We start from the raw sequence: 13,960 nt of genomic DNA, 5'->3' as shown, positions 1-13,960 counted from the left end.
TGTACTAATATTAGATGTCAAATTATCTCTTAGGCTAACAAAGAGATAACTTTTCGTTTTGTAAAGTGAAATAACAAAATATTTTCTAAGGAGGTCCCACAGAGGACGCAGAAAATATCATATCCCAGTCTACTTGTAGTTATCTTAAGCTAGTTTCTTTTTTTCTTTTTATTCTGCATTGAGACAATATTTATAATTGTAAACTAACAGGCATTACAAATGCCTTGACCGAATGTCATATAATGGATATATGCGTATGTTTATACAAACACATATACCTGTACACATATATGCATGTATATGTGTGTATGAGTGTATGGCTTTAATTGCATCCTTGTGTATCAGAGCAAGCTGAAGTCGTACTGCTATTCTCAACATGATCTCTGCTAAGATGATACCTAATTTCAGTTAATTCAGTTTAATATACATCTGGTCATATCTGTTTCTGAAGGAGCTAAACTAGTACCTTGCCAGAGGAGCATAAAAAATGTAAGTCTATATCATATGTAAGCTCAGATGAAAATATATTTTAATGCTTTAATCTAAAATACAAGCATTTTTTAGTGACATTGTAATTCTGGTAATTTGTGAGGGACAACCACTCTGCTACAAATTTGCCCAGTAGAAACGTGTAAGAGGGTTAGCATTATACATTCTATAGATAGGGGGAAGAATAAACATTAATAAAATCATTAATAATTATATTATCATTGTTGACGACCAACCATTTTTCCATGACCTGTAACCTATCCCCTAACGCACAAATGGTTTAAACTGCTACTTCCTTGCACAACCAGTTTGTCCTTCTGTCTTTGGCTCCCTAATCATAGAATCATAGGATAGTTAGGGTTGGAAAGGACGTTAAGATCATCTAGTTCCAAACCCCCTGCCGTGGGCAGGGACACCTTGCAATAAACCATATTACTCAAGACACCATCCAACATGGCCTTGAACACTGCCAGGGATGGAGCATTCACAGCTTCCTTGGGCAACTCATTCTAGTACCACTCCACCCTCACAGTGAAGAACTTCTTCCTTATACCTAAATTTCCTCTATTTAAGTTTGAACCCCTTACCCCTTGTCCTACCACTACAGTCCCTAATGAAAAGTCCCTCCCCAGCATCCTTACAGGCCCCTTCAGATACTGTAAGGCTGCTATGATGTCTCCATACTCTCTCTAATCATTGGTTAAATTCTCTGCCTCACCCGTCATCTCAGTTGAAACTGTTTTCTATTCTTGAATTGTCCTTATCTTCATTTTCCTTGTTTTTTGGGTTTTGTTTTTTGTTGTTGTTTTTTTGTCTCCTTATAAATCTCTCACCTACATTACCCTTCCCTGATGACTGTATTTTCTTCTTTACTGATGTTGGATTTCTGCCTGCCCCCTTCTTCCCCCCCTAGGTATATTCCCAATGTATTCTCATACACATAATAATTCTGAACTTCAAAAGCAATTCCTCTCAAACATCCTTAGCAGCTTCTTTCCTGGTGCTTTCACCAGGGTCTTGGTGCTAGGAATATGAAGAGTCTGCTGTGGAAGAGACTATATTCACTATACTGGTGAATAAACTATTCTGTGATATGCTCCAGCAGGGTAAACTCAAATTGGCATTATCAGTGCTTTGAGAGTACTATGCACTGGAAATCAGACTGCTTTTTAGTACCTTAAGTAAAAGCAAAACTTTTCCTAAATGCAGATCTCTATAACAATATTTAACAACTGTCAAACTGGTAAAATCTTTTAGGTCAGAATTTTACAAGAATACATGTAAAGAATACATGTAAAGAATACAAGCCAAGTGTATGCTTCTGCTTATGGATTTGTACATGAAAACCATATTTGGATGGGTGAATTTTCTGTATATTGGTACAACCAGCTACACCTGAAGGTGCTTGAGCTATTGGTCAAGTCTGAGAATTTTTCAATATTGCCACTGAATAACTAGGTTCCTTTACATTTCAATCTGATATTAAATGAAAGTGACTTTTTTCAGTGTTGGGATTCTCAATTATTTTACTTATAGCAAGGATATTTCAATTCCTGCATAAGTATGTTATTGCATGGGTCATTGCAAATGCACTATAGTTTCAGCATGCATGCAAATAATACATTTTCACAATGAAAGTCCATAAATTAACATTCCCATACATCTGAAAATCCTGCTGTTCTAAGCAAGATTTTTGCAGAATTGAATTCCATATCAGGTACATTTCTTAGGAAAAAAAATTAAAAAGCCACTTTACCTGTAATTTAAATGAGAGACTAGTCTGACTTCTTTTCTCTTTTTGGGGGGTTTTATGCCCACTTAAACTTTTCACACATAAGCTAAATACATGAGCATAGCTTGAAAGATACTGATCAGTGTATACTATGGAACACTGAAAATTCCAACGGAAATAGGACGCAACTAGATCAGACATTTTCTTTTTCCAACTTTTTCCAAATCTAGTGCAATTCAAAAAAGAACAAAACCTGCACGTATATGACATCAGAGATGTTACATCCATTACTCAAATCTTTTGAGATTCAAAGTATATCTCTGCACAGCTTAAGCCTGACTACAGTCACTGTGGTGCATCTTGCTGGGTGAGAGGGCAGCAATGATAAATTGCTTCTTGCAAAATAAGTCACATGCAGGCAGCAAACACATCAAGAGTCCAAACAATGATCAAAAGGCAACGTGGCTCAGTATAATACTGCTTAGCAATTCCAGGCTGTGTTGAGCAGGTTAGAAATGATAATGAGAGACACAGAGAGTGGGAAATAGTCTCTTTATTCCCCCACCACAGCATAATATGGTTTTGTTGACCTAATACTGCTTATTCTAATAATGAAATACTTGAATGTTAGATCTTGGTAGTCCTCTAACAAGTCCATTCCCTATTAAAAAATGAAAAGGACACTTTTTTCCTTTTTCTTTTTTTAATTTCCCAGTAGTCAGGATTGAACAGGAAAAATGTGGTTTCATGGGCTACAGCTAAATCTAGCTTGACATTGTAAAATATGACAGCCTCTGTTCTGGCAGATCTCTGAAGCTATCTACACTAGCCAGCTTGTCTGCTTTACTAAGCAGAGTAGAATAGCCCTAATATTTTTATAAAATAAGCTGAAATTGAAGGAGTGCAGTACTTATGTTAGACGACTTAATAAACCAGTTAGTATCAATTTATGCTTCTTAGAAAGAAGTACATTTTAAGTCATGCTCTAGTATGTACGGTGATCTGTGAAGCCTGCCAGCTACTTCAAGCAACAGAAATAGATGTTGTTTTCTCTTATGACATATATTAGAAGGTTTCTTTTGCTAAAATTTTCTGCCACTGCTACCACTGATTTAGTGTTACTTCTGATAACAACAATAAAGTTGTTCATATGGCCAAGACTTTAGGAGGTACTCTCATACTTTCAGCACAAAGCAAATTAACGGAAGTGTGCATCAGATACACAGTATCTTCCTGTGACTATCACAGCATGTGATAGGAAGTCATCTACAGCAAATGCCCATTTGCAGAACTATTGTTGCTGTAAGAATGAATGAATACTACTAAAATTTTGAGCTTATTCATATCACTGGTAGCTTAACACTGAACTTAACTATATACCTTAGCTGGCTAGTTTTCCCTGAATCCCTTCAAAATCAATAGAAAGAGGATCACCTCTTTTAGAGGGGCCCCTTAAAGATCTTCTGTGTTAGACCTCTGCTTTGAAATTTTCTCTGGGTGAACCTACTTCCCTGCACTGACTAATCAGAGCAGTCAGAAGACTAAAGGGCTGAACTAGGCTCCTGAAGGTAAGTATTTGCCAAGACCATTTTGTGTAGATGAGACCTGAGGACAGACCTGGGCTGTGTGTCACCAGAACTGTCTTAGCCACTTGACAAAAGCAGATGTTGTGGTTTAAGTCCAGCTGGCAATCAAGTACCATGCTGCTGCTTTACCACTCCACCTGCCCCTCACCAGGATGCTGAGGAAAATCAGGAAAAAAAAGGTAAAACACATCGGTTGAGATAAGAACAGTTTAATAATTGAAATAAAGTAAAATATTAGAATAATAACTATAATAATAAAAGGAAATCTATAGAAAGGAATAAAACAAACAAAAAACAAAGACAAGTTCTGCACAGTATAATTGCTCACCGCTTGCTGACTGATTCCCAGCCCTTCCCCAAGCACCAATTGGACCCTATTGGCCAACTCCCCACAGTTTATGTAGTGAGCATGGTGTTCTGTGGTATGGAATATCCTTTTGGCTAGTTTGGGTCAGGTGTCCTAGCCATGCTCCCTCCCTATCCTATAAAAAAATCTGGACTCTCACCACAAAAGGAAAAGAGGCACGTTTTCATTAGTTATAGGATTTTTGTGAATGTGAAAAAAACTTCAGTCTGTTTTGTAAACACATAAAATGCACGGGGAATTTCAAGGAATCATGCAAAGAACAACCAGTGTTATTTTATAAAATATTTCAATCAACTAGATAATTTAAATAATATTTCCCAGTTACTCATAACTGAGTGAGTGCCTGCTTTATGTGATTTCAATTAAAGCAACAATCTGAGATAAATTCTAGATGACAATTACTTCCTGACATAGCAAAATCCATTCCAGGTATGTGTTTCTTTACATGTCTTAATACTGCGTGGTTTATTCATTTTTATACTGCTTTAGTTGTTAATTTCATATGCAATAAACTTTTCTTGGCTTTCAATATTCTTCTTGATTTCTAACCTTTCTTTTTTTCTTCCCCAGTTGGACAACAGATGGCAGTGATAGTGTTAAAATAGTGAACCTCTTCCTCAAGCAACAGCACTAGATATGTAGAAATAAACTGTCCTGGCATCATGACAATCTCATTTCCAAGCAAACATTTGACACTAATGCTCATTTCTTTTTTTTTTTTTTTTTTTTTTTTGGGGGGGGTTGTGGAGTCTCCTACACTGGAGATATTCAAGGCCCGCCTGGACAAGTTCCTGTGTGATGTACTGTAGGTTACCCTGCTCTTGCAGGGGGGTTGGACTAGATGATCTTTTGAGGTCCCTTCCAACCCTTGGGATTCTGTGATTCTGTGATTCTTCACAGATTCTTACTGGATTCATGTCATAGAAACACTGTCTACAGAAGTGTATTTGCTTTGACACAAAATTCATGTAATGTTGTGGAGAACTGAGGCACCTAATGCTGAGGTGAGAGCTGAGAACAGATCTCCCCCAGTAGCCTCAGATTCTGCATTTTACATCTTTCAATTCTTTCTCCCCAAAACCTAATTTTTAAAAAAATTGTTCTCAACCCTGTTGTTCTGTTTTATTATCAGCTTTTCACCACAGTACTCCAGATTTAATTTGTGAAAGTTTTCCAGTAACAGAATTACAAAGTCTCTTGTACAGTTAGTTTGCTCTCTCCTGATTCTTCTGTTTAGTTTCCTACACTTTTGTCAGAGGAGTCTCTCCTGAATTTATGAGTTAGAAGATCTTGGTTAGTTTAGGCTAGATATAAGGAAGAAATTCTTTACTGTGAGTTGGTGAGGCTCTGGAACAGGTTCCTCAAGGATGTTGTGAATGCTCCATCCCTGGCAGTGCTCAAGGCCAGGTTGGACAGAGCCTTGGGCAACATGGTCTAGTGTGAGGCATCCCTGTCAATGGCAGGGGGGTTGGAACTAGATGATCTTAAGGTCCTTTCCAACCCTAACTATTCTATGATTCTATGATACTATGATTGTAAATGGGGAAAGATAGGTACTCTATCTTCGTAAAACTCTTAGTAAGAACCCTGAAATCTCTATGAACTTAAGGAAGATTGCTTTTCACAAGACAAATGCATTTTATAAATTTCTCCTTTGTATTAACATTCTCAGAGATTTATTCCTTAAGAATACTTTGATCCTGAACTGCTTTCAAATTTTATTAAATTGACTATGACTATTTTACATAAATGTTTGAAATAGCTTTAACTGAGAGATATTCCATGTCAGTGCAATAGTAGTATGATATTATTTATAAACTAGAAACATAAAATGAGCATATTTCTCATGTCTAATTACTCAGATTATAATATTAATTATAGTAAAAACAAATACTAGCAACATGCTAACTGTGTTTATCTTAGGAACTGAAATACTGTTGTAGGTTACTGACCCTCAAAAAGTGAATCAAAAGGTTATTGTCTTGACATTATTAATAGAAAAGGGTAGCATTCAATGTAATATTCTTGGACTGTGCTTGTGTCAGATTCATGACTGAACTGAATTGCTAATTTAATTAGCAAAGAGATAAAAGCATTTGGAAAGAAGAAGAAAGTTGCATATCTGCATTTTTTTTTCCTTTCTGGCACTTATTTGCATTTCAAAAAATTTTCCAATGGGGCCAGATTTCTGCAGCCAATAAAAAATTAGTCATATTATTGATTTCTCATTGCCTAAATGATCCATAGGTTTGTATTTTATTATAAATTTTTGTAAAAAAATCACATGCAACCTGACATTGCCTGGTGCTTTTAAACAATTTTCCACCCAGAACACAGAACTTCTCTTAAACTGGTTAATCACTCTGTCATGTATTCTATACATGGCATTGCAACATTACACATTTTATGTTGGCATCCTTAGTAATAAGTGCAGCAATCACTAGCCAACGTTCTGTCAGAACAATTGGGGGGGATTTATTTTGGTTTGGTTTTAATTTTGATGGACTTATATAAAATCTAGTTTTGTACTCGTGCCAAATGCCCATGTAGAGCATGTCTCCAAGCACCACATTTCTCCCAGCTATCTTATTTTATTTTTGTGGGAGTTTTGTAATGTTCAGCACTGAATAAGGAAAAACAAAATTTGAAACATCAATGAACTCTGTCCATCGTCAGCCCTAAATATGTCATGAACCCTGTAAGAAAAAATTATAATGAGTGACCATGTTATTAATGATTGCACTTCAAGTTAGAATTGTGTATGTATAAAAAACTATAACCCTACTTCATCCTGACTTCTGTTTAACTTTTCAACTTAAATAATTGCTACACTTCAGTATGTTTGTATTTACGTACGTTAGAGTACCTTAAGCATGAATAAAAGACCATAAAACTGTACTACTCTATGTGATAACCCAATTTACTAATTCTCTTTATGGGATAAAAAGTAAATAAAAAAGGCCTGTCAAATCTCTAGACTGCAGCATATAATGAATTTTTATGATGTGACTAAGTAAATCGATCGACAATCAACAAAACCCAGCAATTGATAGGCCTATTTATAGGCCCATTCATAGTTCTATTTATAACTAAAAAGTTACAGTTCTTGTGCTGGATTTGCAGCACAGACTACAAGTTCATAGCAGTATGTGGCTTTTCAGAGGCAGCTACCAACTTCTATAAGTATACACATATAGATAGTTGCAAATTTTATATACAGTACATACATATGTAGTATGGTGTGTAAAACTATCACTAAAGAAAGTGTCACTGAGTATATACATGCAAAAATCTGAGCCAGGCAAGCTTGTACACCATAACAACTTTATGATAAAGAGTTGCAGGCAAGAGTTCATTTACAAAGATAACTCAAGCATAAATATTCATGTACAGTAACAAGAATGTTTAAGTGTAGATAAGTCAATATGTACACTCAAACTTCTAGCTGATCACCCTTTGATACTATTCATGAAAAAAATCTGTAACTAGCTGTCACGAAGTTATTCTGGCAGATATTCAGCCAGTTACTTTGAAAACATTGCCTAGAAACTTCTTTTACCTTCCTTCATAGCTGAAATATAAATAATCAGGATTGTCAAGTCATAGTTTTATTTTAGTCTGCAGGGAAGAGATGTATCAACTTAGATTTTGATTGCACTTTATTTGGGAGACTGTTCTAACTGGTAGCATTTCAACTGATGGGTAAATAGTGCCCAGAAGAATGAATGCATATTCTTCAGTTTGGTACTTCTGTATCTTCTTCAGTCTGGTACTTCAGGTGATCTAGAGAACATTCAGGAGTAGACACTTGGTTGTCCCAGACATGGGTGCTGCATTCCTAAAAAAAGGGTACTTGTCACTGAAAAGGTTCAAATGTTGTCACCAAAGACTTTTTAAAGGTAATTTTATATTAGATGGCCAGAGAATTTAATTTCAGGCTGTCTCATGTAAATATTGCTTGGTAGAGCAGCAGCCTCCTCTTTCCTCCTCTCCTTAAGCATGTCATTTTGTTTATTGCCTGAGGGCAGCTGAGATTCGGTATACAAGGGGAAGAGACACTAGGTGATGGTTGGAGGTTGAATAGAGTTTTGGATGTCCTCAGTGTAAGACAAGAGCTGGACAGAGCCATCCTGTCCCATCCATCCTTTGTCTGACTGCTTTCATGAAAGTGGCAGCACCATTTCATGAATGACTCCAGCTGCTGCACTTTGTACAAGACTGTTCTTGTGTGTCAGTTATGCATTAGCTAACACCTTACAATTAGATGTGTTTGCCTGTGCTTGTGAGCTGAAGTTGGCTGCCCAGACAAATCTCAGGCTGACAGGCAAATGTCTCATGAGCTTTAAGTGGATCAGGGATAAGGTGACTTCAAATGACTGTGTTTTCCAGGTAGAACTTTTTTTTCTTAGTTATGCTTCAGAATTTTGTCAAATTTTATTTTAAGCATGAAAGAAGCTGCCCTGAATCTCACTTCTCATTTGTCTTAAGGTATGTCCTTGTGCCTTTCCATACACCTGGCTGTTCACTTGGGTTTGTCACCTCAACTCATGCTTCTGTGTAGTCTGGTTGCAAATAAATCAGGACACAAATTTCCTGTCTTCGTAATGACATAAAGGGATTTTTTTCCTCAGAACTTAATCTTAAATAAATTTAATGTGACATTTTATTCATAATCATGCCATATGCCTCAGAATTCAATTTAAATTATTTTATTGAATGAATTTTTTTTGTATTCTCTTAATTCAGGGACTATATCTTTTATTCTGAGAAAAATACTGGTGGGCTGTGGGATCTACCACAGGGAAAAAAATGAGCATCTGATATTGATAGAAAGCCACAAACTCCTTTTTATCTTCAAACTCCATTTCGTTTGCCAAAAGGGAAAAGAAGACCACCTTGTACATACCCTTTGTCTTTGCTCTCCACATGCAGACAAAAGGTAAACAAAAAGAGTCCTACAGAAGGCTAAAATGGAAGGTTGCTAACCTTGGTGGCAGACTTTTCTGGGTGTTCTGAGCAAGCGAAGGGCATGGGACTGCTCTTGGCTGGTGGCCAGGCCACAGCTCCCAGTGCACTCAGCCGGCCGGGTTGCAATTATGAGCCTGGCATGTGGGGACAACATAGTGAAAGGTAAAAAACCAAAGCAAAACAAAAAGGGACTTGAACAAATTCCCCCTGGCATTAAGAAAGGAGAATAACTACATCATGTTGGATCATGGCTGATGCCTCTTTTTTTTGTTTCCCCTAAGGGAAACTGTTCCCTTTGGTGCTCCTGTTTGAGCTGGAGCCAAGCACTGCCGATTGCTTGTCACCTATCCAGGCTCCCCCTGGGAGGCAGTCTAGTGGCACTCCTGCTGTTGTTGATCAATGTCTCCACTCACCCCAGCCTCCTTGGCTGCCTTGTTCCAATGGTTAATGCAGCTGCCATGGAAACTGCAGCAAAGCCCTAAATTGTCACACTCTGGCATGGAAATTGTGTTTTGGAGTCCAGCTGTCCCTACTGAGCTGTCTGCTGTCTTTCTTCCTCTGATTCTAACTACCACTGTGTTTTTGATGTATGACAAGGGGAAAGTGGAGTTAATTGCCAGCCACGAGCAGAAAGGGGAAGTTCACTTGGCCAGCTAATAGGTAAAAACACTGTTACGTGCTGAACCTTGAATATTATATCTGGGTGGAAAATCTTTCTCTTAATATAGTCTTGCAGTCCTGTGCTGATTGTGAATAAAGTATGGATTTGATCTGGATATCTCATTGCTAGATCTGTGCATGGCTCAACTATGTCTTTCCCTCAAAGGGTGAAACATAAACCAGTGATTTGTGGTTTCAGGAATGGGCTATTTAAGAAATTGAGAACTGCAATGAAGTTCTTCAGAGAATATTCTTCAAACTCATCAGGTGAACTGTAAAATCCTGGAAAGTTAATGTAGAAAATTAGAAACTTTGAAACAAAACTTTCATTTATCTTTAGAGAAGGTAAAAGCACACGGACTCAGTGTATGGGATTCTCATGTGGGTGTCTGATGTCAGATGTCTGTTCCTGCCTACTCAATGCCACCTGCAACCTCCTGGTGGAGGAGGAAAAAAAAAGAAAGGTGGTCATCAAGGGTTCCCTCAGGTAGAAGTGGGAAAATCCCAAAAGAGATTAAACACATACAGCCAGAAGGATCTGTAAAAGTTCTCTCCTGCTTTCTTAAAACCTATTAACAGTAAAGTACACGTGGTGGCTTGTGCATCATGTAGATTTTTTCATTGCTCATACAGTAAGGAAGAGCTAGGAGAATAGCTAAAATACAATGAGAATCATTCTGTAGAGAAAGACATGTCCTCACTGAATACTCTGTAAGGCCTGATAATGATCCGTTTTCATCATTCTTTGCTGTTCACTGCAAGAACTCCACCTCTCAGGTTTCAGAACACAACAGGTGAGAGGGAACAGATGAATGAGGAGATAGTTGAAGTCAAGCTAGGAGCCAGAGGTGTCCACCGTTGATCCCATGCAGATTTCTGTAACCTTGCTGAGTAACTTCTCTTACACGATATATTAGTGTAAGTTCCTAGATGGGCTGTGATGCAACAGTAGCAAACACAAGAGTCATTTATTACCCATATGTGACTGGGATATTGTAGTCTTCAGGTTTATTAATTTTCCTGTTGGAAACTTGTAAACCTAATACCATTCCTCCCTTCTTAATGCAGGCCAGAAACATGGCTAAAGATGGTAGAGAGAAAAAGTGGATAGTAGTTCTTTGAATTATTTCCATAAACCAATTTGATTCCAGTTCCAGCTGTTGGGTGAGTTCCAGACAGGTTTCTTGCAATACATCTGCTTTCCTGGCAGGAATGTGGCTTCTGCTTTTGCTGGTCATTGCTTAGGGCCCTAACTCCAGAGTCATCTTCTGAGCAGCCAGCAGGCATTCTGCCTCCAAGCTGTGGGCTTTAGGTCTACTGTTGGTAGCTCTTCTTGCTTTCATGCAGAGATTGATCTTTGGGATTTTTTTTTTTCCTTGAATTTAAATGGGATCAGATTTATGTACATTTTGAGCAGTGAGCGGAACTGTCTTTCTCATACCACATCCAGCTGCAATTATGTTCATGTCTATTTTTGTTTCTCTTACTCTTTTTTTTTTTTTTTACAATACTTTTTTTCTTTTTATAGCTGTAATTATTCAGGCCTTCTTCTCAGTGAACATGTCCCATAGGCTCTGATTTTTCCCCTCAGCAGGCAGTACTGGGAAGGATCCAACTCAGGTCGTCTTAAGTCCACCTAGGAATACTCGTTGCCTTCAGTAAATTTACCCATTTGATACAGTCCTAGTTTTGATGATATGAACTTTGTTCCCAATGTTTTAAAAGCTTTCTCGGTCTTTCTTTTTGTAGTAACTAATGTGATTGCAAGGAGTATTACAATGTCTTAGAGCTGCCTGTTAAGCTGAACTCTTTGGTCTTTGAAAATGAAGCAGTTAAAAAAGTTGTAGTTGTAAAAAAGGCTAAAAGTTGGATTGAAGTCTATAGAGCAACATGGGGCCTGTGCATTATTTTTTATTTCTAACTTCCAACTATTGTGCATGTAACTTTCTTTCCTGTTTAGGGTAGCCTTGTATATACGTGTTTTAGTGAAGCACAGAACTTCCATGGAAATGACCTGGGAAACATAGAACATATTTTGAGGACCCCAACCACCCAGTTGTTCAGATAGTAACAGTTGATTTAGGCAGCGATTACTGCTGAATCTTACTGGAAGGTGGTCCTGACTATTTCTAATTGGGATGCTAGAGTGGATAGTTTCTTTGCTAGAGGAAACTGTCATTGATGAAGGAGATTCAGCAGACAATATAAAAGCTGCAGCTGAGGTGAAATGGAGATCCTAACTGTTGTGCTCCAGTCAGTCAACTTGCAACAGCACTACAACTTTGACAAGATGGACATGCCTATCCCAACAAGAGTTAGAAACACGGTAAATCTTTTATTCTGTTATCACCAAATAATCTATTTATGTTTCAAATATTCAAGAAAAGCACATAGTGGCAGTAGCTATGCAAATAAAATGTTGGTGTTCAACAGTGAACTAATGCAAAAGGATTACTATAGTAACATCACATAATTCAAGTTTATCCGTATTAACATGCAATATAGAGACATCTTACTTTTTGCAAATTTTGTTGTTTTTTTTCCTGACAAAAAAAAAAACAACCTTTTCGATTTGTTAATCTTATTCAAAAAACTATTACTTTCAGCACTTTAGTGTTGTCTTGTTCATATGTTTACATATACTTTGGCTTTTCTTGATACCTTGTGCTTTAAATTCTGAATATGAGAATTTGATATTGTTTTAGCAGAAGTAAATTATAAGTAGCTTACCTATAAATCTATTTAACTAAAGAATTAGTTTTTATCTAGATTAATTTAGGTTTTGGTTTTGATAATTCTTTTATTGTCGTATGTTAGAATCACAGAATCATAGAATAGTTAGGGCTGGAAAGGACCTTAAGATCATCTAGTTCCAACCCGCCTGCCATGGGCAGGGGCACCTCACACTAAACCATGTCAACAAGGCTAAACCATGTCAACCAAAGCTAAACCATGTCAACCAAGGCTAAACCATGTCAACTAAGGCTGGTTGTCAACCAAGGCTGACTGTCAACAAATGCTGATTGAGTAGAAGACTAAGATGTAAATTAACTGATTAATCTTTATATTTATATACTAAGATGTAAATTAACTGATTAATCTCACATATAACTAAAGTGTTTTTTAGCCACCAATGTGGAGATTAAATACCATGCTCAAAATTCTTTGCACCAGGGGAGCAAAGATGCAGCTGAGCCTGAAATGGACAAGAGGTCTTAGAAATGGGGATCGGGGCTAGCAGAATAGATGAAATAAACAAAATGGAAAGAATTAATGTGAGAAGATTCCTTTCTTATAAAAATTGCATCTTTGGACTGTGAATATTCTCTATGTGGCATTTTGAGTTAAAGCAATCCTAAGATTTTTGGAAACCCTTGGTGCTGAATGTGCAAGTGACAATGTTGTATATATTGAGAAAACTGAATTCCGTGTACAGCAAGTCATCAGTCTGAAATACTAGATTTCACACCTATAAGCACTGGTAATTGTTCCCAGTGCTGCCTTTCAAGCATGGTTTTGTGTAGCCAGTAAGATAGCAGAATTTGAAATAAAGGAGGACATGTTCTCCATCTTCTTGTTCCTTCTTGAAAATAAATGTTGGGATAATACTTTGTTAGCAAAAACCTTCCAAAAGGAGGGCATGCGCGACCAGCAACCGGCATGCCCCTTTTGCTGTAAGAACCTGCAACATCACAGGCAAAAATAGAGATTGGTTTTTAAGATGGACTTACAAACATACACTTCAGTGATATAAGGTATATACTATAGAGTTTTCTATAAATTTCTGCATATTCAAAATTAGATACTACCACTGCTGGTGAGGTGCTTTGCAGAATACTGTGGCTTCCTCTGACTGAAACTGGAGAAGCCCTCTGCAGGGATAAAAAGATATGGGAAGGGAAGAATATTAAGGCAGTGTACAGTAAGACAGCCTCAAAATAAGGCCAGTTGTGGCAGCTACTCTGTGCAAACACCTGTGATCTACTGCTCTTATGGGGAAGAGAGAGCTTTGGTTGCTGACTAGTAGCGAATGTAGGGCAGTGCTGAGTACACGATATTTGTACAACAATGCAAGGTGTATTAACGCCATTTGAGTGTAGAGATAATACAAAGACCATTTCTGTATTTGAATCACCTGAGAGGTTCAGCACAAGCAGT

This window comes from Lathamus discolor, chromosome 5 (assembly GCF_037157495.1).
Source record: "Lathamus discolor isolate bLatDis1 chromosome 5, bLatDis1.hap1, whole genome shotgun sequence".
Classification (NCBI taxonomy): domain Eukaryota; kingdom Metazoa; phylum Chordata; class Aves; order Psittaciformes; family Psittacidae; genus Lathamus; species Lathamus discolor.
This window is presented reverse-complemented; position numbering follows the sequence as displayed.